Source organism: Neofelis nebulosa, chromosome 5, assembly GCF_028018385.1.
Source record: "Neofelis nebulosa isolate mNeoNeb1 chromosome 5, mNeoNeb1.pri, whole genome shotgun sequence".
Classification (NCBI taxonomy): domain Eukaryota; kingdom Metazoa; phylum Chordata; class Mammalia; order Carnivora; family Felidae; genus Neofelis; species Neofelis nebulosa.
Window position 1 is genome coordinate 146,692,676 of NC_080786.1, and position 23,310 is coordinate 146,715,985.

The 23,310-nt window shown below is 48.1% G+C and overlaps 1 long non-coding RNA gene across 1 annotated transcript; it reads right to left on the reverse strand.

Moving 5' to 3' along the window:
- Positions 1–2,113: 2,113 nt before the first annotated feature.
- Positions 2,114–20,799, reverse strand: LOC131512779 (uncharacterized). Its single transcript, XR_009262308.1, has 3 exons — positions 20,006–20,799; positions 7,146–7,230; positions 2,114–2,702 (listed from the first exon to the last, which is right to left on the reverse strand). It is a non-coding gene; the product is annotated as an uncharacterized LOC131512779 (long non-coding RNA).
- Positions 20,800–23,310: the final 2,511 nt, after the last annotated feature.

Genomic DNA, 23,310 nt, shown 5'->3' on the forward strand with positions numbered 1-23,310 from the left:
CAAGCGGAAGAACTCTCGCAGCTCTGACACAGCTCATCAAGTCAGCGACAGCCGGAGCCTAATGTGATTTGAAAGCCCCCGAAGGAGACATTGCAAATCAGGGTCATGGCCAGGGCCAGTCAGCAGTCTGCTGGCTGGGTTTGCCCCGCTGTCCCTCCCAAGGGGGCCTCTTCCCTCTGCACTCACCTTGTCTGAGCTGAATCATTGTTCCACCCAAACTTTCAAGGGCAGCGTTGTGGGACAACATTTAAGAGACATCTCTGGCGCTCGCCTGGCTGTTAAAAGCTTCGCCGTTAACTTTTTCCAAACAGAAAAGGTAGCAGCTTCCCAGCAAGGCTGATTTCCCAGACGATGGGAGCCTGGTAGGCCAAGAGGCAAGGGATAGAGGTCCGAGGTGGGTGGTGGGTTGGGCCCTGTGCTAATGTCTGCTAGGGAATGGTCTAGGACTTACACAAGGCCAAGGTAGGGCAGGCTCTGCCACCCTCGCTGAGATCGTAGGGTAAGCTCGTGTCCGTCTAAGTGGGACCTCAAGGGGGAAGACAGAAGCAGGCTGAATTTAGAGTTTGTTTTTTTTTTTTTAATGTGTATTTATTTTTGAGAGAGACAGAGACAGTGTGAGCAGGGGAGGGGCAGAGAGAGAGAGAGAGAGAGAGAGAGACATAGAATCCAAAGCAGGCTCCAGGCTCTGAGCTGTCAGCACAGAGCCCGATGAGGGGCTCAAACCCACGTGAGATCATGACCTGAGCCCAAGTCACATGGTTAACCAACTGAGCCACCCAGGCACCCCTAATTCAGAGCTTTTTTGTTGGGACACAAAATTAACTGCTGTCTTTCTTCTTTGCCCTGTTACTCATGCCTTTGTCCTATAGAAGATCTAGAAGAGTCTCCCAGCTTCTTTGGAGTAGCCATTCACTCCCCTGTTTCTCTGGCATGTGATGATTTTGTCCCAGAATTAGAGTGATCTGATATCTGAACCAAGAGCTGAGAGATGCAGTTTAGTATAAGTTGTTTTGATGGTAGGTTGTCCCATCATTTGTAGCTCAATGTAAACAAGAAGACAGCAAGATACAATACCAAAATTTAGACCATGACGAAAAATCTAACATTTGAAGATGAAGTTCTAAGACTCTGTGGTGTCATCACCATAAAAATGCCCTGGGGTTGGGGAGGATGTCAACAAAAATGACGGAATAAGGTAGACTAACAGTGCCCTAAACAACGGGCCAACCGAGAAGCTAGGAAATGAGTTATTCACAGGGGGTTTTGAAAAGCTCGGGCACATTCCCGGGATTCTAGAAAGCCACGCACACGTGTAGGATCGTAGGCATGCCCTGTGTTGTGTCACACTCAGGGAAGACTGAGAAGGCCTTAAGCTCTCACCTCTGACCGACCTTGAGGCTCTGTGCAACCAGGAAGTGAAGGCTAAGGCAATGTTGTAAACTACCTGTCAAAGTTTGGGAGACTCACTGGTTCCAGGCAGTGAAGGAAACTCTGTTCAATCAGTAGCCTATCACTAACCTAGGTGAGCAGACACTTCGTGGCCATCCATGACAAAGAATACAGACTTTACAGGATTAATCCAGAAAAGCCTCTAAAACGATAACAACACAATAAACCCTGGAGAGGGGCAAGAATCTGATTTCCGGAGTTGCCACATTATATTATTTAAAAGATCCAGTGTGACCTGTGACCTAGCAATTCAACTCTCAGGTATATATTCAAGGGAAATAAACATCAAGTTCACTTAAAAACATGTGAAAAGGGGCGCCTGCGTGCCTCAATCGGTTAAGCGTCCGACTCTTGGTTTGTGCTCGGGTCGTGATCTTGCAGTTTTGTGAGTTCCAGCCCTGAGTCTGGCTCTGCGCTGGCAGCATGGAGCCTGCTTGGGATTCTCTCTCTTCCTCTGTCTCTGCCCCTCCCCTGCTTGCGCTGTCTCTGTCTCTCTCAAAGGAAATAAATAAAATTTTCAAAACTGAAATAAAATTAAAAAAAACAAACAAACATAAAAACACGTACACAAATGTTCCTAGCAGCCCACTCATAATGGCAAAAACAAAAACCAAAAAACCAACCCAAATGCCCATCAGTGGATAAAAGGATAAATACAAGGTAGTGTATGAATAGTAGGAAAGATTACTTGGTAATACAAGGAATGAAGTCCGGACACACTCTATATCCAGCTATCACAGGGATCAACCTTGAGAACATTACACTAAGTGACAGAAGCCAAGCACAAAGACAGTGACCTCAAAATTTCCCTTTCCTCCCTCTCTCTCTCTGCAGGCTATTAGAGATGAGAAGAATCATCAAGAACTTAGAAATCATCGTTTTATCCTTCTTGTCCAGCTCTGACGTACACAGTAGTCACAGTAAGTGACTGTTTCTACGTGACAACGTGACATAGCCACAAAGAAGCAATTGTCCACGCTCCCTTAACATTTACATCCTACGCAAAGAAATTCTAGTCCGGTTTACAAAAGAGCAACAGGTTTCTTTAAATAGGCCAGAGTTTAATTGCTTTCCTGGATAAATTCTTTGTTTCTCGAAATAAAGGCAAGAGTCAATGAATTCAATGAGTTCAGCTCAGTTCAGTGAGCAGTACGCTTCTTTGCTGTGCAAATGACCTATTTAGAGATAATCGCTTTTCTGAATTTTCTTCAGTTGTTTTAACCAAGGGTCTTGCACATCAATTGTTCTGTAATCTGCAGGGTGGAGGTGGGGGAGAGAAACAAAAGAAATAACAAATTAATTATATCTTGGAATCGGGAGGAAACCACCACGTGGAGGTTTGCTATTTTGTTTACGGGAAAAGATTGCTATGTGCAGTGACACTGTAATCGAAATGACTGGAAGCGGGGAAGGAATTGCAGGCATACTGGCTTTTTTTAAGCTTAGGCACAGAGCATGAAGTGGGCAACAGCCACATGTTTGGTGCTGGTCAGAATCACTCACGTTTCTTCTCTATAATTGCTTGACCTTGGCCATCGGTTCTGTGCTGCTTCTTATTTTACTATTTTGGGCACATGCAATTGTCTTGCTGGAAGTTGTAATTCAGGTCATCTGATTTTGCAGGGACGGGACCCTAATTAGATCACCAGGTTGGAGGCAAAAGCTTGGGTGGCTGGGACTCACGAAGATCCCCCTCTACCGCACCTGCACCGCACCCCCATGGGCTGTTGTTCCGCCTTGCCCCTAGCTATGGCCACTTGATCCACGGAGGGAGACGCTGGACTCAAACTGGGCCAAACACAAAGTGGAAGATGTTCTACAGAATCCTTGACCAGTATCCCTCAAAACTGATGACTTTGATGAGTCATCAAAAACAAGGAGAGTCTGAAAATCACATTACTGAATGTAATGCAGGGCCCTGGGTAGGATCCTGGGACAGAAAAGTGTCATTAGTTTAAAAAACTAGGTTAGGTAAAAAATAAGGACATCTGAATAAACTGTGGAGTTTCGTTAGCAGTAAGGTGTCAACATCGGTTCCTTACTTGTGACAAATGTACTATAATAGTGTCAACAATAAGGAAATTTGAGATGGGGACCCTTTCTAATAGTCTCACGGCTTTTTAGCAGATCCGAAAATCCTCTAAAATCAAAAGTTGATTAAAAAGGCAGAGAGGGGCGCCTGGGTGGTTCGGTCGGTTAAGCGTCCGACTTCGGCTCAGGTCACGATCTCGCGGTCCGTGAGTTCGAGGCCCGCGTCGGGCTCTGGGCTCAGAGCCTGGAGCCTGTTTCGGATTCTGTGTCTCCTTCTCTCTCTGGCCCTCCCCCGTTCATGCTCTGTCTCTCTCTGTCTCAAAAATAAATAAACGTTAAAAAAAAATTTTTTTAAAAAGAAGAAAGGCAGAGAGACAGAAACGCAGAGGCCACAAGTGGTTGGAGCTGAGTGTTATGGCACCACCCCAGGAAGCCGTCTGTATTCCTGGACAGCCGTAGAAGCTTCCTCTGATTCCGTAAGTTCTTCCAGTTTCCTTCCCACAGTCCTCATGTGCTGAAGTTACCCGGGATGGACTGATTCTGTTGCCTGCAATCAGAGGGTCTTGCCCTCAGTTCCTGCTTCTGAGTCCTCAGGAAAGAAGTGGTGCCAGCTGTCAGTTTATAAGGCAACGGTTGGGCCGTAACACAAATCACCTTCTATCATCTCCATGCCCTTCCTAGCTGAACATTTTTAGCAGTGGGACATGGAACGGCACCTATTTCAGCCCTTCCTCCCCTCATCGCACCAGATCTCTACGCACTTCTCTACAGAGATGGTGCCCGTGCCCGTGGCAGACATGGCTAATAGATCGCGGCACTCATCCCCGGAGCTTGAACGCGGAGTGATAGATGCTGGGGGTGTCCCGCCCGGATCCTCTTTATCAGCATTTACACTTGCCCGTCTCCCAGCTGCTACGAATGTCAGCTGCAACAGGTGCCCAGCTGTCCTCACCTGCAGAGAATTGCCCTCAACCAAATGGGAGGCGCCTCACCCAAGATAGCCTACAGCCACCAACTGACAAATAAGGGGCTACAAAAGTCCAGCCCTCTTGTCTCAAGGTGGGACCGACTCTGAGGTGTGATACGTGCTCCGGGGCCCCCAGAGGATCAGACTGAAGTCGGGCTGCAGCTGAGACCATATCTTCCTGTAGCTACTTCCCTACCCTCTCTGGCTTCCTTTGATCACTTTCTCCAGAAAGTCCTCCCTCAGTAAGCCCAGAGCATCTGAATCCCTGTCTCAGGGTCTGCTTCAGGGACCCCACCTGAGACATATGAGGCAGAATTCTCAACATGGTGGCCATGCTGCCACTACCAAGAGTCGACACAGGAGGTGAGACCTATTTGTCATCTCTACTGGAAGAATACTAACCAAGAATATACCAGCACAAAATGGAACATCGACAAAGAAGCCGGAAGCCTAGATGAACTGTCAGTGTAACCGCTGACCTCTGCAAAGACAGAGGAGAGCATACAGCCTATAGAGTAAACAGCTCTTGGTGGAGACACAGGGTTTGGAGACCCGTCCACCTGTATTTCTTCTTCAGTCCACCATTCAGGACAAGTTTTTCTATAGGAAGGATGTCTGCAAGACAAAGTGGGAAAAGGTGAAGTTAAAGAGGTACTGTCCTTGCTCCAAGAAGCTGTCATGTCTAATAGTGGAAGGCATTTCTCACTCTTTGGCTGAGTGTTCTTGTTAAGGAGCAGGATGCTGTCTTAAGAGCATCCTTACAAGTGGCATCGGGGAACTATCACAGTTGGGCATCTTTGTTACTAAATATAACCTTGCTTTTTTCCCCCCGCTATTGTTTAATGCCAGCTGAGTTTTACAAAAATGGAATGTATTGGGTAGGAAATGGAAGACTGCTGAAATACAAACCCAAAATAACAGTGGCAAAAAATAAATCAAAATCTATTTATCTCTCATGTAAAAGGCCAGGCTGGAAGGGTGGCTCAACAGCACAGATTTTGAGGAGGTACAAACTCCTAGTACCTTGCCAATTTGTCATCCCAAGGGTGTCACTCTTGTCCACCGACGGCCCAACACAGTTCTAAATTTTAGACACCTGGAAGTGGCAACGGGTGGCGGAGAGGGGATCTATCTCTTCCTTTTGAGAGAATGATCCGGATCACGGATCATGGTGGCTTGCGTTCCGTTGACCCAAGAGTCTGACACACAGCCACAGCTACCTCCATGGGAGCCTGTGGAAGGAAGGGTTTAACCTGGGAGTCCAGGTAGAAACTGAGCATTCTGTTACTGTGGGAGAAAAGACAATGGATGTTAGGGGACAGCCAGTTCAATGGCAGGAGCACAGGCAAGGACCTGAGAAGAATGGTATCATCTCAGGGAAAGTAGGCTGGTTGATGGAGTCAAATTCTCCAAGTCAGTGCCTCTGGTCACCAAATTCTGCTCTTCTCTCATGGTGACCCTCCCCCCACCATCAAGTTGCTTTGGCCAGTGAAATGCGGGCAGCAGTGACGTGTGTCGCTTTCGGGCAGAAGCTTTAACGGCCAGCACCTGGCTCATGGTGTCTCTCTTCCCTCTGCCATGAGACGGCGATGTTCTAGACAGAGGCTGCCAATGATGTGAGCAGAGCCCCAGCTTCCCCGAGATGGGCTTGTAGCGTGAGGGAGAAATAAATCTTGACGTTGCCGCGAGCCGGTGGGATTGCCGTGTGGCTGGTGTATTATGGCAGTGTAGCCCAGCCTAGCCAGACAGATTCAGCCCCCGTGCCTTCCTGCCAGCGGATCTGCGGTGGAATCTTTGTTCAAAAAGTACAGCCCGTCGACATAAGCATAATAGTACCAAGGGCTGCCTTGTATCGAACACTTACGATGGGCTAAGCCCAATGACATGATTGGCATTGGGGGTGGTAATCAATTTACAGATGTCGCCTAATGCTTTCACTTTATAATTCATCACTCAACTCCATGCAGGTTACTGCTACTGGAAACAACTCTACGGGATAGATCCTGTATAAAACAAGAGTCTTGGGGGAACAAGCCCTACCTCTAAATATGTTTTCTGCGTTCAGCTTTTCACAAATGGCAAAACTATAAAATTACATTCCCAATAATTTAGGGGAAATGATATCAATGGTTTTAATGTTGATGTACTACTGACCGTTAAATGGGTGCCTAGGACATTGGGACTGCAAGTAAGGGAAGAACCAACTAAAAGTGGTTAAAATGAAATGGGTGCTCCTAACTAGTTCCATCAAAAGCAGAGAGGGAGGGAAGTTTCAGGATGGGTCACTGGCTCTGTGGGATCACCGAGGACCCCCAGATGCCTGCCGTCTTTCTGCTCTGTCACCCTCAGAATGTCAGTGAGATCTCCCCCTCATGGTCCCAAGGAGGCTGCCACAGCCCCAAGCACCATATCCACTTATGACAGCATCTGGCAAAAGAAGTGGGGAGAAAGATGGTGTCGCCTCCCTTGTCTCCTCTCCTAAGGCAGGAAAGCCACTTTTCTGAAGCCCCACAGTAGATCCCCACCTGTGCCACACAGGCACTTTGCCCACGCCAAGCCGCGAGCAAGACCAGGAAAGCAAAGTTCTGTCACCGTGGGCCTCCATCGTGGGAACCTGCATGGCGAGATAGTCAGGACAGGATAGGTTGCGCTGCTGTGACAAACACCCCCCAAATCTCAATAGCTTAATGCAACTCACCTTTGTTTCAGATGCTTATTCCAAAATTCCCTGAAGTCTGTTAGGGATCCAGGTGCGCCATTTATATGTGAGGCCTCCTTGGTCCCTGCAGCAGAGGAAGAAGAAGGTGGAGAGTTCTGCACCAGTTCTTTACTTCAGTCTGGGAGTCATCTACGCTACTCCCACTTTCTTTAATCATACCTTGCCCCATGACCTTGCCTTCCCATTCAAGCAAGCCGGAATGTGTACAGACATGGATGAAACCCCATCTCCGCCATATTGGCTCTTTCTCATAACACCTCTCCCTCTGTTACTCTTGCCCCTTCCTCAGTCAACCCCAATACCATCACCACTGCGCCCTTGTTTCTCTGGCCCGTGTTATCTCTCCCTTCCTCAGATATCCATGGGTCCGAGTCCTTCCTGAATCTTAATGACTTCTACTACTTAATGACTTCTAGCTACTTCTACTGACTCAGTAGAAGTTGCTGCTGTGGAGAAAAGGGAGGGATGAGTTTGGGGGGCTATAGGTAGACAAAGAAGGACATCAGGAGTCTCCCATTTCAAGGTGCAGTTTGCTTTGTCCAAAAATGTTTAAATGATCATTCCAACCTTACACCACGAGGGTTCATTTCCTGGAAAAAAAAAAAACAAAACACCTTAGCTCTACGAAAGAGACACAGACCCCTCCTGTTGACATAATAGCAACTTTATAATTTTAGTTGTGTAAAAAACAAACGAACAAACAAACAAACAAAAAACAGGGGTGCCTGGGTGGCTCAGTTGGGTAAGCATCTGACTTTAGCCCAGGTCGTGATTTCATGGCTTGTGAGTTCGAGCCCCGCATCGGGCTCTGTGCTGATGGCTCAGGGTCTGGAGCCTGATTCAGATTCTGTGTCTCCCTCTCTCTCTCTGTCTCTCTCTGCCCCTCCCCTGTGCACTCTGTCTCTCTCTCTCTGTCTCAAAAATAAATAAACATTAAAAAAAATTTTTTTAACGATCCTATATGTGCACTGAAGAGAAATCTTAGCATAATCTTGATAGTGTTTCTACCTGTGCAATGGGGTTATGAATAATTTTAATTTTCTTCTTAACATACAAACGTAACCCTTTAATGACGGCACAGGGGAGGGACTTTTTTTAAAGTTGGGCTTCATTTCAGCTCCAGGTGTCTCTTCCCTACATTTGTGCTGAGGGTGACCGTGGGAAGTTAATTCCCAGCACAGTGGTCAAGTAGTATAGTTACCAGGGATTCGTTTTCTGCTGGGGAGACAGGAGCCCGGGACAGGGGAACGGATATTTTACCTGAACTTAAAGTTGAAACCATCGGGGCACCTGGATGGCGCAGTCGGTTAAGCGTCCGACTTCAGCTCAGGTCACGATCTCGCGGTCCGTGAGTTCGGTGGCCTTGAGCCGGCCTCTCTGTTCTTTGTAAAACTCTCCCCAGGAAAAGGTCCCCGTGAAGAGGGGATCACAGGCAGGCAGGTGGAGCAGCCGCAGAAAGGAGATGAGATCCTTGAGCAACTGTAGGCCGCAGGGTGGGGGTTTTGGCGGGGGGGGTGCTTTCATAATAGCTGGCCGCAGAGAAGCCACGAGAAAAAAAATAATAAAACCAGAATGGGAGGAAGCCTCAGCTGAGTTCCACCCTCCGGTTTGGTGTTTGCAGCTTCTCAAACAAAGAAAGCTCAAACTCTGTCCGGCCCTCCCTGGAGGAAAAGGGCCACGGGGTTGGCACATTAATTACACGCCGGGGGCATTTTGCTAAGGAAACCTTTAGTAGCTTGAAGGGAAAATACAGTGCAGTTTGAATGGAAGGGGTTCCTGGGCTGTTCCCAGTCACATTTCCCGAACCACAGGCTTCTGCCTCTGTTTGATTCTGCGGAAACGAAGGCAGGTCTAACTAAAGAAACAGGGACCTTTGATGTTGGAAGTGAATCTTAACTGCTGGGAATCGTGTGGGAACAATAGGCCCGTGTCTGGCGGGGGGTCGGGGGGGGGGGGGGACACTCGGTAACATCAGTGTCAGCACGCCGGGAGGTTCTGGGGACAAGCAGGACTTATGTGGCGCTGGGCAAAATCAAGGGATAGAGCCAGACTCAGTTTATGCATCTGTAAGATGGGGATAATAACAGCCCATGACACTGTCGTCAGGATTAAGGCTTGGGTATGTATGCGTACAAGTTGGCTCCCTTTCTGCTTTCTACAGGGGCACACCCATCTCTCCCCATGGGGGCTTAGAGGCGGCCACAAGTGTCAATGCCCCCGAGGTTTATTATTACATTTATTATTATTATTTATTATTAACGTCACCGTTTCATTGCCATCTTTGAGCGTTTGGTTCGTTTGGGTTTTTTTTTTTTTTTTTTTTTTTTTAAGATTTTTTAAAACGCTTTTTATTTATTTTGAGAGAGAGTGCGTGCACACGAGCGTGAGTGGGGGAGGGGCAGAGAGAGAGGGAGACACAGAATCGGAAGCAGGCTCCAGGCTCCGAGCTGTCAGCACACAGCTGGATGCGGGGCTGGAACCCATGGATCACGAGATCACGACCTGAGCCGAAGTCAGATGAGGAACCGACTGAGCCACCCAAGTGCTCCTGTTTTCTCTATGTGCTCAAGAAAATGTCTCCAGCAGTCACTTCCCAGTGAAACATTACTGCCAAGTCCATTCACACACCTCCTCCCTGGATTCATTGACTTGTGCTTTATTTTCCTAGCAGCCACTGCAATCCCAGAACACGGGAAGTTTCATTCATGGCTCACTTCTGGAGACTTGACAGATGCTGGTTAAATATTTTAGAAATTCCTCTTTAAAAAAAGGAGCGAAAAATGAGGTTGCTCAAGCTGCTAAAGTGTGGTCCTACCCTTCAAAGTCACATTTAAATGACAAGGTTGTATTTCGCTTTCAGTGCTTTTGGAGGGGCCATAGTGATTTTATATTTATGGTTGTTGTTGTTTTGTTTCAAAGTCAGAATGATGATATTACCTGTTCATAACCTTCATATACAATCTCATGGCTCTGAAAATTAAACATATAACTAACTGTTCACGTTTGGGTTTAAGGAAATCATTGGGTGCGGTTATTATGAAAGGAGAACTTCAAATTCTTCACCAACCAAAGAAAATACAATTGAAATCCAGCAACATTCCAGGAGAGAGCTGCTTTATTTGAAGAGGCCAAGTGTTTAATTGACAGTCAGAAACACTCACGAATGGAAAAGGACAAGTTCCCGTAGATGGGACACCGCAGTGGTGACTTAAAAATGATCACTCGATCACTCACAGGGCACCTGGGTGGTTCATTTGCTTAAGCAGCCAACTTCGGCTTAGGCCATGATCTCATGGTTCGTGAGTTTGAGACCCGCATGGGGCTCTGCCCTGTCAACACAGAGCCCGCCTCGGATCCTCTGTCTCCCTCTCTTTCTGCCCCTCCCCCTCCCTCTCTCTCTCTCAAAAACAAACATTTAAATACTTTTAAATTAAAAAAATGACCACTCACTAACAGTTTCCAATCAGTGAAGGCAGTGCACTAGGAAGATGCCTTAGATCCTGAAGTTTCCCTTTTTTTTTTTATATTTATTTATTTTTGAGAGAAAGAGAAAGCGTGAGTGGGGGAGGGATAGAGAGAGAGGGAGACACAGAATCCGAAGCAGGTTCCAGGCTCGGAGCTGTCAGCGCAGAGCCCGACGCGGGGCTCGAACCCATGAACCGCGAGATCATGACTTGAGCTGAAGTCAGATGCTTAACCGACCAAGCCACCCAGGCGCCCCGAGAATTTTCCATTTTGAGCGAAACGTGGAGCAGACCAAAGCAGAGATGTGAAGAGCTGAACATCGGAGCAGTGACAGGGGACTCTCAGGCTGAGTTTGACCCTCCCCCACCCGACACCCATGTCAACCCTCAGTAGCTCAGAGACGGAATTTCATTATAAAGAATACGGGTAGGCAAACCGCCTAACCAAGCTCTTCCCGTGTCCCACCGAAGGCTGAAAGCAGTCTTGCTTTGTTGATCTCTTGACAATCAATTCCTTTCTAGAAAAACTCTTTACGGCAGCAAGAAACAGACTGACACTGCCGAGTTTCCCACTATGAGCCCCAGTCCACGCCGGGACGAACGAAGGACGATAAGGCTTCCGTGGACTGACACTCCTCAGACACACCTGGATGGGGACATTTGAGAAGAGGCAAAGTTGTCCTGGTCTCCTTGTTCACGGTCTTTTATTGAATAAAATAGGTAATCTTAGATATAAAAGATATATCGTCCCCCCCCCCCACCCTTGGGATCAAATAGAACTGTTTCATTTGGATTGAAAAAAAAAAAAAAAAGTAGGCCATAAATATGTTTCTTTACCTGAATTAGGCTACACCAAAACAAAAACAAAGATGTTTCTCATGACTGCAACCCAGCAAAATGCCTCTGTCTGTTCCTCACTTGTGACAGTTATTTGGCAGAAGCCTCCCTCTGAAGGTGACCTCCTGTCTGTCTTCTTGAACACAGACAGCACTCCGCTAATCCACCGTTAGTCATTTTATTGAACAAGTGTCATCGAGCACTGCCGTGTGACAGGCCCTGTACTGGGCTCATATCAGGAAAGCCACTGTCCCTGCCTTCAAGAAACTCACAGGGCTGTGGGGCTAAGGCAGAGGGACCAGGCCGGCGAAGAGGCAAATGTGGAGAGGACCGTACTACCCAGGAATGTTGCAAGAGAATTCTTCTGAGGCGCCCGGGGGGCTCAGTCGGTTAAGCGTCCAATTTCAGCTCAGGTCATGATCTCACGGTCTGTGAGTTCGAGCCCTGCATGGGGCTCTGTGCTGACATCTCAGAGCCTGGAGCCTGCTCCCGATTCTGTGTCTCCCTCTCTCTCTGCCCCTCCCCCGGTCACACTCTGTCTCTCTCTCTCTCAAATAAATAAACATTAAAAAAATTTTTTTAAAGATAATTCTTCCTATAGACGTGTGAGCTACGTCCTAACAAACGAGCGAACTCTTTGTTAATCTGTCTCACCGAGACAGTGTGGTAATCGTGCAACAAAACAGGATCTAGAAAGAGACCCACACAAATAAGACCGAGTGATTTTTTACAAAGGTGCAAAAGCAATTCAAGGGAAGGATGAGCTTTTTGAACACATGCCACTGGAGAAACTGGATGTCCATAGGCCAATGGGAAAAAACAAAAAAAAAAAAAGAAAGAGAAAAATCATTCATAACGTGAACACAAACCTCATGCTTTCTCCAAAAAAAAAAAAGAAAAAGAAAAAGAAAGAAATTCAAGTAGATGATAGCCCTAAATGAAACATATAAAACTTTAAACTTCTAAGAAGAAAACATGGCCAAAAACCTTTGGCATCTGTGGTTTAGGGAAGAGTTCTTAGGACACCAAAGAAGATAAAATTGTTAAATTGGGCTTCATCAAAATTAAAAAGTTTTGGTCTGGGAAAGCAGTTAAGAGAATGAAAAGGCAGGCTGCATATTTGAAAATCACATAGCTGACCAAGGGGACTTGTATCTAAAATATACTGAGAACTGCTAAAAGTCAATAAGGAAAGAAACAACCCCACTTTGAAAAAAAAAAAAAATCAAAAAGCTTAATCAGACACTTTCCCCAAAAGAATTACAGGTGACAGATAAACACATGAACAGGTGTTCACCATTAGTCCTTAGGCAAAAGCAAATAAAAACGCCCACAAGGCACACCTATTAAAGTAGCTAAAATTAAAAATCTAATAAGAGCGGGTGCTGGTGAGCATGTAAAGAAAGCAGAACACATAAACAGTTCTTATAAAGGGAAACATGAACTTCGCACATGACCACAGCAATGCTGCTCTCGGGTATTTACCCTAAAGAAGGGTGAGCGCCGCTCACAGATTTGTATGCAAATGTTAATTCGAAGTTTTTACTCATGATAGCCAGAAGCGGGAGACAGCCCAAAGGTCCCTCTGCTGGGTGAATGGGAAACAAAGCGTCAGTAGAGTCACACATTGGGTCATCACCAGCAACAAAGAGGAAAAAATCTACTGCTTCCTGTACTGGCCATGGATGACCCCCAAAACATCATGCTCAGTGAAAAAAGCCAGACTCTAAAGACTACATCCTGTAGGATTCCCTTAGTATAAAATTCCAGAAAAAAAACCAAAAAACAAAAACCCACCATGACACAAGACAGAACTGCAGGCCAGGGCCCTGGCAGGTGAGGAGGGGACAGGTTGCAAAAGGGCACGAGGGAAGTTTTGGGGTGATACACTGTCCGATATCATAACTGTAAAGGTGGTCACATGACTATCCATTTGTCACACCCCATCGAATTGTACAATAACTTTATTCCCCACTAATTTTGTTGTATGTAAGCGATGCCTCAATAAAACTGATCCTTTTTAAAATATCGAGTGGAGGTGAAAACCCATAGGGGAAGCCAAGAAATTTTGGAAAAGGCACGACGGTGGAAGGATTTGCTCCGGGATACCAAAATATATCCTAAGGTTATCGTAATTTTCAAAGCGTGTCAGTGACGCAGCAGCAGGCCAATAATTAATTGACATAGAGCCTGAAACCTATAGGGTCCAGATCAGTGTAGATTTTTAGTAAATAATTTAGGAAGCCATTTAAGTTACTGGGGGGAAAAAATGGGCTCTAGAATAAGGGGAGTTGACATCTGGGTTCGATCTGGAAAAAGAATCACGCCTGCTCCGTAATTCACACCATTCTCAAAAATGAAACCGTCACTGGTTAATTGGTCATCGACCTAGCGTGAAGGCTCACTCCATTGATCTCATTACCCCGTTAAGTGCTGAGGAGACCGCTTCGCACGCTATGGTGAGGTCTCCCCGTAGATGAAAAGGATTCTAGCCAACACCCACACTAGCTGTAGGCACTTCTGCCTTCTGATGGGAGGCGGCCTCATTCATCACAGCGGGGAAAGTCACTGTCCAAGTTGTTCCCTGCCACCTGCACAAAGGACAGAGAAATGGTGGAGTCTGCAAGCTCTTCCGAGACGCTGAAGGGTGAAATCCAAAGGAGACAGACGATCACGGGGTGCTTTCATGCTCCTTGGATGTCCAGCGGAGGGGGGGTGGGGTGAGCGGCTAAAATTCTGCCTCTCCCTAACCAGAGGAACTTTGTGCGAGAAGTCTCTTCTAAGAGCACAGGATCTTGCAACACAAGAGAAGCTATATCTCGGGCAGGAGGAAGGCAGGGAAGAATTCTTGGTGGCAGGCTCCCTCCCCAAAGGACACCCAAAAAGCGAGAGGGCTGAGGGCTGACATGCAGCGTTAAGTGGCTGTCGTCCTGCTCCATGACCTCCCCCTCTGTCACATCAAGAGTCCATAAAGAGTTCTCACTCTGAATGTCTGGGCTGGGTGGTCTTGGGGACAGCAGCAGGGTGGAAACATTTTTTTTTCGGATTCCCTATTCCTGGCATTTCCCTTCATGAGGCAAGACCCTTCGCATAAGGCTCCAGCCTCTGGAAAGAACGTCAGTGACTCTATCATTTGTTGGAAAGAGTCACCTGGTCATCACTTAGCCCCTGGCTCCCTCCCTCATCCTTCAGATCCGGCTGGATCGAGATCTGGGACACAGGGCATTTAGTGTGTCCCTCCTCGGTCGTACAGGAGGGGGTATGATTCGGTGGTTTCTACGAGGGAACTCATCACTGTGCCCCTTTTTTTCTTCTGCTCAGTTATTTCTGGATTCAGGCAAAGAGGAGAGGGTGTGCTTCCTTGAGCCCCTCAAACTCCAGCAAGGGGTTCTGTGTAAAGTAAAAGCCCCAACAGTCATCCAAGGAAACAGTAAACCGAGGGCGGGCTCCCTGTGGGAACATTCCAGAGCACAGAGATGAGGAAACCTTCTAGTGGTTATCTCTGTCCGACTCTGTCGCCAGAGTCCTGGCAGACCCTTTCCAGAGCCTTCTCTCTCAGTAACCGGCCTTTCAGGGCCGCATAGGGGGCTGTGCAAAGACATCTCAGCAGTGCCGACCACAGCCAGACCCTGGCAGACAGGGTGATGACTGAGGGGAACACGCAGAAAGTGACCTTCTCTGAGACTTCCCCCCCAAAACAGGCTGCTTTGGCTCCAAAGGGCAGAGTTTCTTTGTTTGGTTTTGGGGAGGGGGTGTTTTGGGGGGAGGGGGGAGAGGGAGGAGCACAGAAGACAAAGAGATGAGTTCCTTTTGACCAAAAAAAGGTCAGTCAGTCACGGAGGATGGCTGGCTCCAGCCCAAACAAAGATTATGGGAAACACCCTGTTCTGAGCAAGCACGAGCACAAGCACAAATGCTGTCTCGGTCACCCCAGCCAACACCAATTATTACCCCCTCACTTTGGCACCCTGCCCTTAACCACTGCAAGGCTCAGAGTCATTAAGTCGTGGGATCATTGAGTCCACTCACCGCTATCTACTCTCCCCACTTTACACTTGAGGAACAGACTCGAAAGGTGACAGACATCTCTTGCCCACTTGGTGAGCAGCGGCATAGCCCAGACCAAGACCCCGAGCCCCTGAGTCCCAAGTCCGTGTCCTTCCCATGGCTTGAGATTTCATGGTCCCCTGGAGGAGGATGAGTCCCTTGATCACAGAGACCTAGTATTTTACCCGGAGAAGAGGAGAGGACCAGCATTTGAAAAGAACCTACTATGTTCCCATCCCTGGGGTAGGGGCATTACTGATGCCCAACTTTGGGCACGTCTCCCCAGCCCTCAGCAAGCCTCTTTGTTGGACGGCATTGTTGTGGGCTTAACTGTATACCTCAAAAAGTTCACACTCTGAAGTCCTAACCCCGGTACCTCACAACGTGAGTGTGTTTGGACAAAGCATCTTTAAAGGGGTCATCAAGTCAGAATGAAGCCATTATCATGGGCCCTAATCCCATATGACTGGTGTCCTTATAAGACACAGACACACACAGAGAAAAGACCATGTGAGGACACAGGAAGAATACGGCCATCCACAAGCCAAGGAGAGAGTCCTCAGAAAGAAACAAATCCACTGACATCTGGATCCTGGACTTGTAGTGTCGTCCAGAATTGTGAAAAAAAAATAAAATAAAATTCTGTTGCTTAACTCACCCAGTCTTTGGTATTTTGTCAGGGAAGCTGTAGCAGGCTAATACAGGCATCCACTTCCCCTCCCACCCATGCTTCTAGACTGGGACCTGCCCTCCGTCTGTTGCTAACCGAGCCACACAGACTCTTTATGTCAGAGTGAGGACTGAGAGAGTCACAGAGCACAGCACTCGGAGCAGAACCTTGTCTGGGGAGACTTTGAGGTGAATAGACTCCAGTTGCTGAAACCCCCAGAACATCCTGGGTCCCCGCTTTCCCTGAGGCCCCCAGGCTTTCCTTTTCAGCGAATTCCAGGAGAGACCCCAACACGCTCCTAATGCCTGGCTCCCTTTCTTGGTTAAACTTGTCCTAAGTGGGTTGTGTTGCCTGCCACCCAAATGACCTTAACCATGATATTTACGTATGTTATCTCATGTGGGTTAGTTTCTCCCCTATGTGTTCCTGCCCCACCTTACAGATAAGGAAACTGAGGCCCAGCACCAGAAAGTAGCTGGTCAAGGTTGCAAGATGGGGGTAGCCGGCCAAGGCCGCAAGATGGTGGAGCTGGGGTTGGCACTCACGTCCCTTCCACTCTCCGCACTGTCCTTGATGGCACATCTCTTCGGCATCCCCCTGCAGGTGTGTCGTAGGTGCTCAATAAAAGCGTGTTAATCGAATTGAATATATGGACTTACATGCTGTTTATAGACCAAGGGATAGATGAGTGTGTGGCACGTCCAAACAACTGGAGCCAAAGGAAATAAAACTCATGCGAGAATTTCCTTCATCTTTCTACCCTCCTTCTCTGTTCAGACCTAATGAGGCGAGAGATTGTAAACTGGGTTTGCAGTGGAACTCTGGCACGCTAGGGCAGAGCAAGACACGGTTTGGGCCCCACTGACTTCACAAGTCCTAACTCTTTCCCCGCGTGTGATGTTTCTCTAATCTATGGACGCAGGCAGCTACTCCCCCAGTAGGACTTCGCATTTTCTAGAAGAAACAGCTGCACCCTGAGTCTCTCTTACATCCTCCCCTTCTCCCATTGGGCACGCAGCGAAAGGATATAAACTACCCTTTGTCTAGGACAGTAAACTTGCCTCACACGAGGCCCGGGAAGTTATGGGATCAAGAAGCTAGGAAATAAAAACATGAAGAAAGGGCTCAGCTGGCAAGTATTTCTGGGTAGTTTCTCGTCTTTATAAAAATAAAATTACTTTCCCCCTCTTGCTTTGGAAAACCCACAAAACAAATCCGGGATCACTTATATAGCTGTCATTAAACTTCCCTGGCTGACCAAGACTCCAGAGTCTGCTGGCAGAGAGAAGGACGGTTGATACGGCCTTGCCATCTTGTATTTCAACGGGGGGGGGGGGGGGGGGGGGGATGCCTGGAATTCGGGAGGGGCGGCCTGGCCTCTCACGCAGCCTCACGGAGCCACGAGAGAGCGGTTCATTAATCTCTGACCCGTTGCAGATCAGGGGAGAAAGGCTGAGCGCAGGGGTCTTTTCCTCCACCGCGTGGCACTCTATCCAGGGCCCCCCAGACCTGCTGCCTGGGCCCCCTTGCTCCCCACTCTCTAACGCAGGGCCCCAGCAGGGAGAGACACAGCATGAATGCAGGAAAATGCTGAGCAGGGGGCTCATTGGCAATGTTTGTGTTTCCGTTCTCCAGAAGCCATGATTAACGGGTTAGAGGTGAAGGGGAGGCGCCATGGATACTCCATCCTGGCAGGGAAGAAAACCGCACCAACTTGCTGGTCAGAGCTCCGCGTTTATGTGGCAGTTCACAAACCAGTGTTCATGGAGAGGCTTCGTTATCGCCCCTCAGCCACTCTATAAGGTACCACGTGAGCCTCTCGACAGTCCCATTTCACAGAGAAGACTGAGGCTCGGGAGCCAGTTGCTTCCTGACAGAAAGGAGCAGGGCAGAAACAAACCCGCCCCTCCCCGCCCCCCCTTCTCCCTGCCTTATGGCCAGCCCCCTTCCTCACCCTTCTTCCTCAGTTGAGAAAGCCCCCTAGAATTAAGAGCCCTGGATGTGACTCCCCAAAGGAGGGTATTTTGGTTTTGGTTTTGTTTAATTAATTTATTTATTCTTGAGAGACAGAGAAAGAGACAGCCCACATAAGCGGGAGAGGGGCAGAGAGAGAGGGGGAGAGAGAGAATCCCAAGCAGGCTCCACACTGTCAGCGCAAAGCCCAGTGCGGGGCTCGAACCCACGAACCGCGAGATCATGACCCGAGCTGAAATCAAGAGCTGGACACTTAACCCACTGAGCCACCCAGGTGCCCCCCCAAAAGAAGGGTTTTAAACAAATTCCTCCAAGGCTGTCCCGTAAGAGGTAACAAAGAAGTATCAGTGAGCCTACTTCTTACCAGCGTGAAAACGGTCTTAAGGAAACCATTTTCCAGGATGACTTTTGAGGCTCCTCAATGTGCTAGGTCAACGCATAGTCTCTCCCCCTCCCTCTCTCTTGCTATCTCTTCCTTTCTTCCACACCCCCTCCTTTCACGTTGTCTGCCCCCAAACCCTGAGATAAGTCGACCAACAGCGTGGGTCCCACCAGCCCCCAACATTTGAACCAAACTAAGCCTCGATTCTTGCCCCGATCCCCCCCCCCAAATGAATACCTGTACTAGGTTTTTGTTTTTGTAATTATAAAACACACACTTGTAAAAAAAAAAAAATGTTTTTTGAATAATATAGATGTTCTGTACCCACCAAGCCTCCCCACCCCCAGCAGCAAATCCCTAAATCCACCCACTTGAGGCAGGACCTCACGTCTCTCCTGCCCCCCAGTTACTTCCCGGAGCTCCCCAGAGGATGCACACACAGGCCGCACCCCCACCAGACCCCTTGGGCAGTTCCTGTCTCTCCTCCCAAGCTCTCGCTGCCGCCCGGCTGGCGTCCAGAGGAGCCCTCGGGCCTTCCAGAAGGCAGGACTGAGCTTCTCGTAGGTTGACTGGATGGTGTACAATCTTATTTCTCTCTAGCTCCCCCCAACCCCCCTTGGTCGGGCCACTCTGGCACAACCCTTGGACAGCTCCTTTCCTCACCCTTCTTTCTTAGTTGAGAAAGCCCCCTTACATTAACAGCCCTGGATGTGGCTCCCCAAAGAAGGGTTTTACGCAGATTCCTCCAAGGCTGCCCCCTAAGAGGTAACAACGAAGTTTCAGTGAGCCTATTTCTTTTTTTTTTTTAATGTTTATTTTTGAGAGAGAGAGAGAGAGCGAGCGAGCACGAGTGGGGGAGGGACAGAGAGAGAGGGAGACACAGAATCCAAAGCAGGCTCTAGGCTCCAAGCTGTCAGCACAGAGCCCGACCCGGGGCTCGAACCCACAAACCGTGAGATCATGACCTGAGCCGAAGTCAGAAGCTTAACTGACTGAGCCACCCAGGCACCCCTCAGTGAGCCTATTTCTTACCTGTGTGAAAACAGTCTTGAGGAAACAATTTTCCAGGGTGACTTGTGGCTCCTAAATGAACTAAGTCAACTCACAGTCTTTCTCTCTCTCTCCCCACCCTCTCGCATCCTCTCTCTCGCTATCTCTTCCCTTCTCGCACACCCCCTCCCTTCAAGTTGGCTGACCCCAAACCCTCAGATCACTAACCACCACAGGCCCCCTCAAGGCACCTTATGCCGAGTCCAGGAAGCTCAAAACATGACCTTTAACCTCTCAACCCCCAAATGGAACCTTCCACACATCTGTTCTCAACCTCGACATGTAAGAGAAGAAACCCAAATAGAAGAAACCCAAATAAAAGCCATCCCTCCCCTTCCGATTTGCCAGCAGTTGAAAAATGAAGCCGTCCAACAAAACTAGGAACTTGATCTTTGAAGGCAAGCCGAAAAGTTACCTATTTGCTCCAAATGAAGGCTTTTCCTCCAAACTCTGCTGAAGGCAGGAGACTGTGCAGCGGGGATTAATTACTCTCAGAAGCGTCCGTGGTTTTCCGCTCATGGTCCGTAGTAGACTCTTGCCTTTTCTATTTATCAGGTACCACCAGCCTTCCTTTGCACTTAAACAACAACTACAATAAAAAGTCCGTTGTAACAGTATGATGCCGCGTCGTCCCCGTTTTCATCAATCTTAAAACCTGGGGGAATGTGCTGCTACATTTACTTGGTCAGCATTATATGGCATATTTAAAATAGCTGGGACAACCTAAAATAATTGCAGTGGAGACGGCCACAGCTAAGCAAAGTAAGGGCTCCAGGCTAGCACCTGTCCGTCTCTGCACGAGCAGAGTGGGCGTCCTCCTGTCCCTCCGCCCCAGCGCTCCCACTTCCAGAAATACCCTTCCCTTCCTGCTCCCTTTCTGAGCTCAGTTCACCTTCCGTGGAAGGTTCCGCCTACAGGGAACTCATGTTTTCGGGTCATCTCCGGGGGAAAAAGAAATACGCTAGCTTTACAACACCCCTTTCGGGGAACTCAGAAATGTTGTCGGTACAGTTGGGGGGGTTACCGTTTCCTTCTAATTGCAAGACGTCTTCCCCTGTGGGTGGGAACAAACGTTGTTTTTTTAGGGACCCCAAGAATTACTGCGGGGTTCCTACAAGCTGCATTCTCGGCCAGGCTGGGCGGGAGACCCTCGGCCCCCTCTCTGTGTCCTGTGCTGTTCACTCATCTGTTCAGAGAGCGCAAAGATCATCAGAGGCCTCACAGAGCACCGTTCACCCCCCCCGCCGTCACAACCCCCCCCCCCCCCAGAACTGTGCGCCGATGGCCTGCGGGTGAGGGGCAGAGGGAGGAGAGGCTCTGGACCCCTGCATGTTTGCCCAATGGAATTCTCCCGCTCGCTTTTCCATCCTGTGGGTGAACGGGCAGGTGTGAGGGAGGCACGCGCAGTTTCCAGCCACAGGATTGTCTCCTTGGGGTTAATTCCGCCTGCCAATTTCCATTCCTGCTCCCGACTTGCCCCCAACTGGAGCTGGGATTCCCAGGATTCTTTACGAAAATATTTTCCCCAGCCTTCCCTTCCAACAGCCGTGGTTATCTCTGACAGTGGGCTGGCCTCTGTCTCTCTCAGGCTGGTCGGGATCAGCCCCAGATCACTGTGGGTAGCTAGCTACCCCCCCACCAACTCCCAGGTCACACACCAAGGGCTACTTCCTTTGCAAACCTGTGCTCCCTCTGCCTTTGGTTTGCGATCATTAGCTGGAAAGCAGGCAGGCAGGTGTCTGATTAGCCAGGGCTTCTAGTAGCTTCTCCCCGGAAGCGCTCATTCAGGGGCCACAACTTCCAAATTACGCAATGCTTGTGGGCTGGTTCATTAAAATCGGTGTTCCTGGAGAATGTAGAAAAAAAAATTGGAAGCAGTTTTAGTCGATGTAATAGAATTTTTTAAAATGGCATTTTGAGGGGCGCTTGGGCAGCTCAGTCGGCTGTGCGTCCGACTTTGGCTCGGGTCATGATCTCACAGTCCATGAGTTCGAGCCCCATGTCGGGCTCTGTGCTGACAGCTCAGAGCCTGGAGCCTGCTTCAGATTCTGTGTTTCCCTCTCTCTCTGCCCCACCCCTGCTTGTGCTGTGTCTCTCTCTTTCAAAAAAAGTGAATAAACGTTAAAAAAAAATTTTTAATGGCATTTTTAAAAGAAAATAAGAAGTCCCTATAAGGGTAAATTGCTTTATAATGTTAAGTGGTTTTCCACACATTACCCAACAAACCCTTACAGTAGCCCCGTTCAAAGAACAAGGTGCGTTAATTATGTCTAAGTTTTGTGATGTTAGGAATCAGAAAATTAAAACATAGAGAAGTTAAGGTATGCACTCAAGGGGAACCTGGGTGGCTCAGTTGGTTAACCATCCAGCTTTTGCTCAGATCATGATCTCGCGGTCTGTGAGTTCGAGCCCCACATCTGACTCTGTGCTGACAGCTCAGAGCCTGGAGCCTGCTTCAGATTCTGGGTCTCCCTCTCTCTCTGCCCCTCCCCTGCTCACACTCCATCTCTCCTGCTCTCTCAAAAATAAATAAACATTAAAAAAAAATTAAAAAGAAAAAAACGGTATGTGCTCAGGGTTATATGTCTGGACTGGAACTAGAAACTATGTCCCCTCTTCCATTCGTGTTGTGTGTACTTTGCACAATCAGATCACAAGTAGAGCCCAGTGTTAACGGGTCTCAGATGGCCCACTGAAGTCACACTTTCCAGATGCACACACTCTACGTGCACAGAGATTCCTCTAGAAGATGTTCAATTCCTCATTGTTTGTAATACAAAACGTCTGGAAACAGCCTCATGCCTAATGCCAAGAATTTGCTTAAATGAACTGTTCAAAACTGTGAAATATTATATAGTTACTAAAACAATGTTCTATGAGTATATTTGCTGACATTTGCTGACAACTGTTCCTAATACGGTAATGATAATTATTATTACAGTTATCATTTTAATAATTATAGGTATAAGTAAAATGTATGAAAAATGGTGTGCAAGGATATATACGAAAATATTTACAGTGCTTGGATTACAGATGATTTTATTTCTTCTTTCAGTTACCTGGGTCTTCTACTTTTTCTACAGCAAAAATACATTTCTTGAGTACTTTGCAATGGACCGAATGTTGTGACCCTCCCAAAATTAATGTTGAAATCCTACCCCCCCCCCCCAGTGTGATGGGGTGTATCAGGAGGTGGGGCCTTTGGGAGGTGAATAGTTCATGAAAATGGAGCCCTCATGATTGGGATCAGCGCCTTTTATTTAAAAAAGGAACCCCACGGGCACCTGGGCGGCTCAGTTGGTTAAGCTCATGACTGGCTCAGGTCATGATCTCACAGTTTGTGGGTTTAAGCCCCGCATCGGGCTCTGTGCAGACAGGGCAGAGCCTGCTTGGGATTCTCTCTCTCTCTCTCTCTCTGCCCCTCCTGCTCGCTCTCTCTCTCTCTCAAAGTAAATAAATAAACTTAAAAATAAAAGGGGGAGCCCAGAGACCCCCCTTGTCTTATCTCTACCACATGTGGATACAGTGAGCAAACAGCCACCTGTAGCCCAGGAAGAAGGGTGCCCCAGAACCTGACCTGCCAGCATCCTGCTCTTGGACTTCACGTCCAGCCTGTGTAACGGAACCGTGAGAAGTAAATTTCCAGTACTGATAAGCCACCCAGTCTATGGTATTTTGTGAGAGCAGCCCAAAACAGACTAAAACATACTTTTTAAAGTT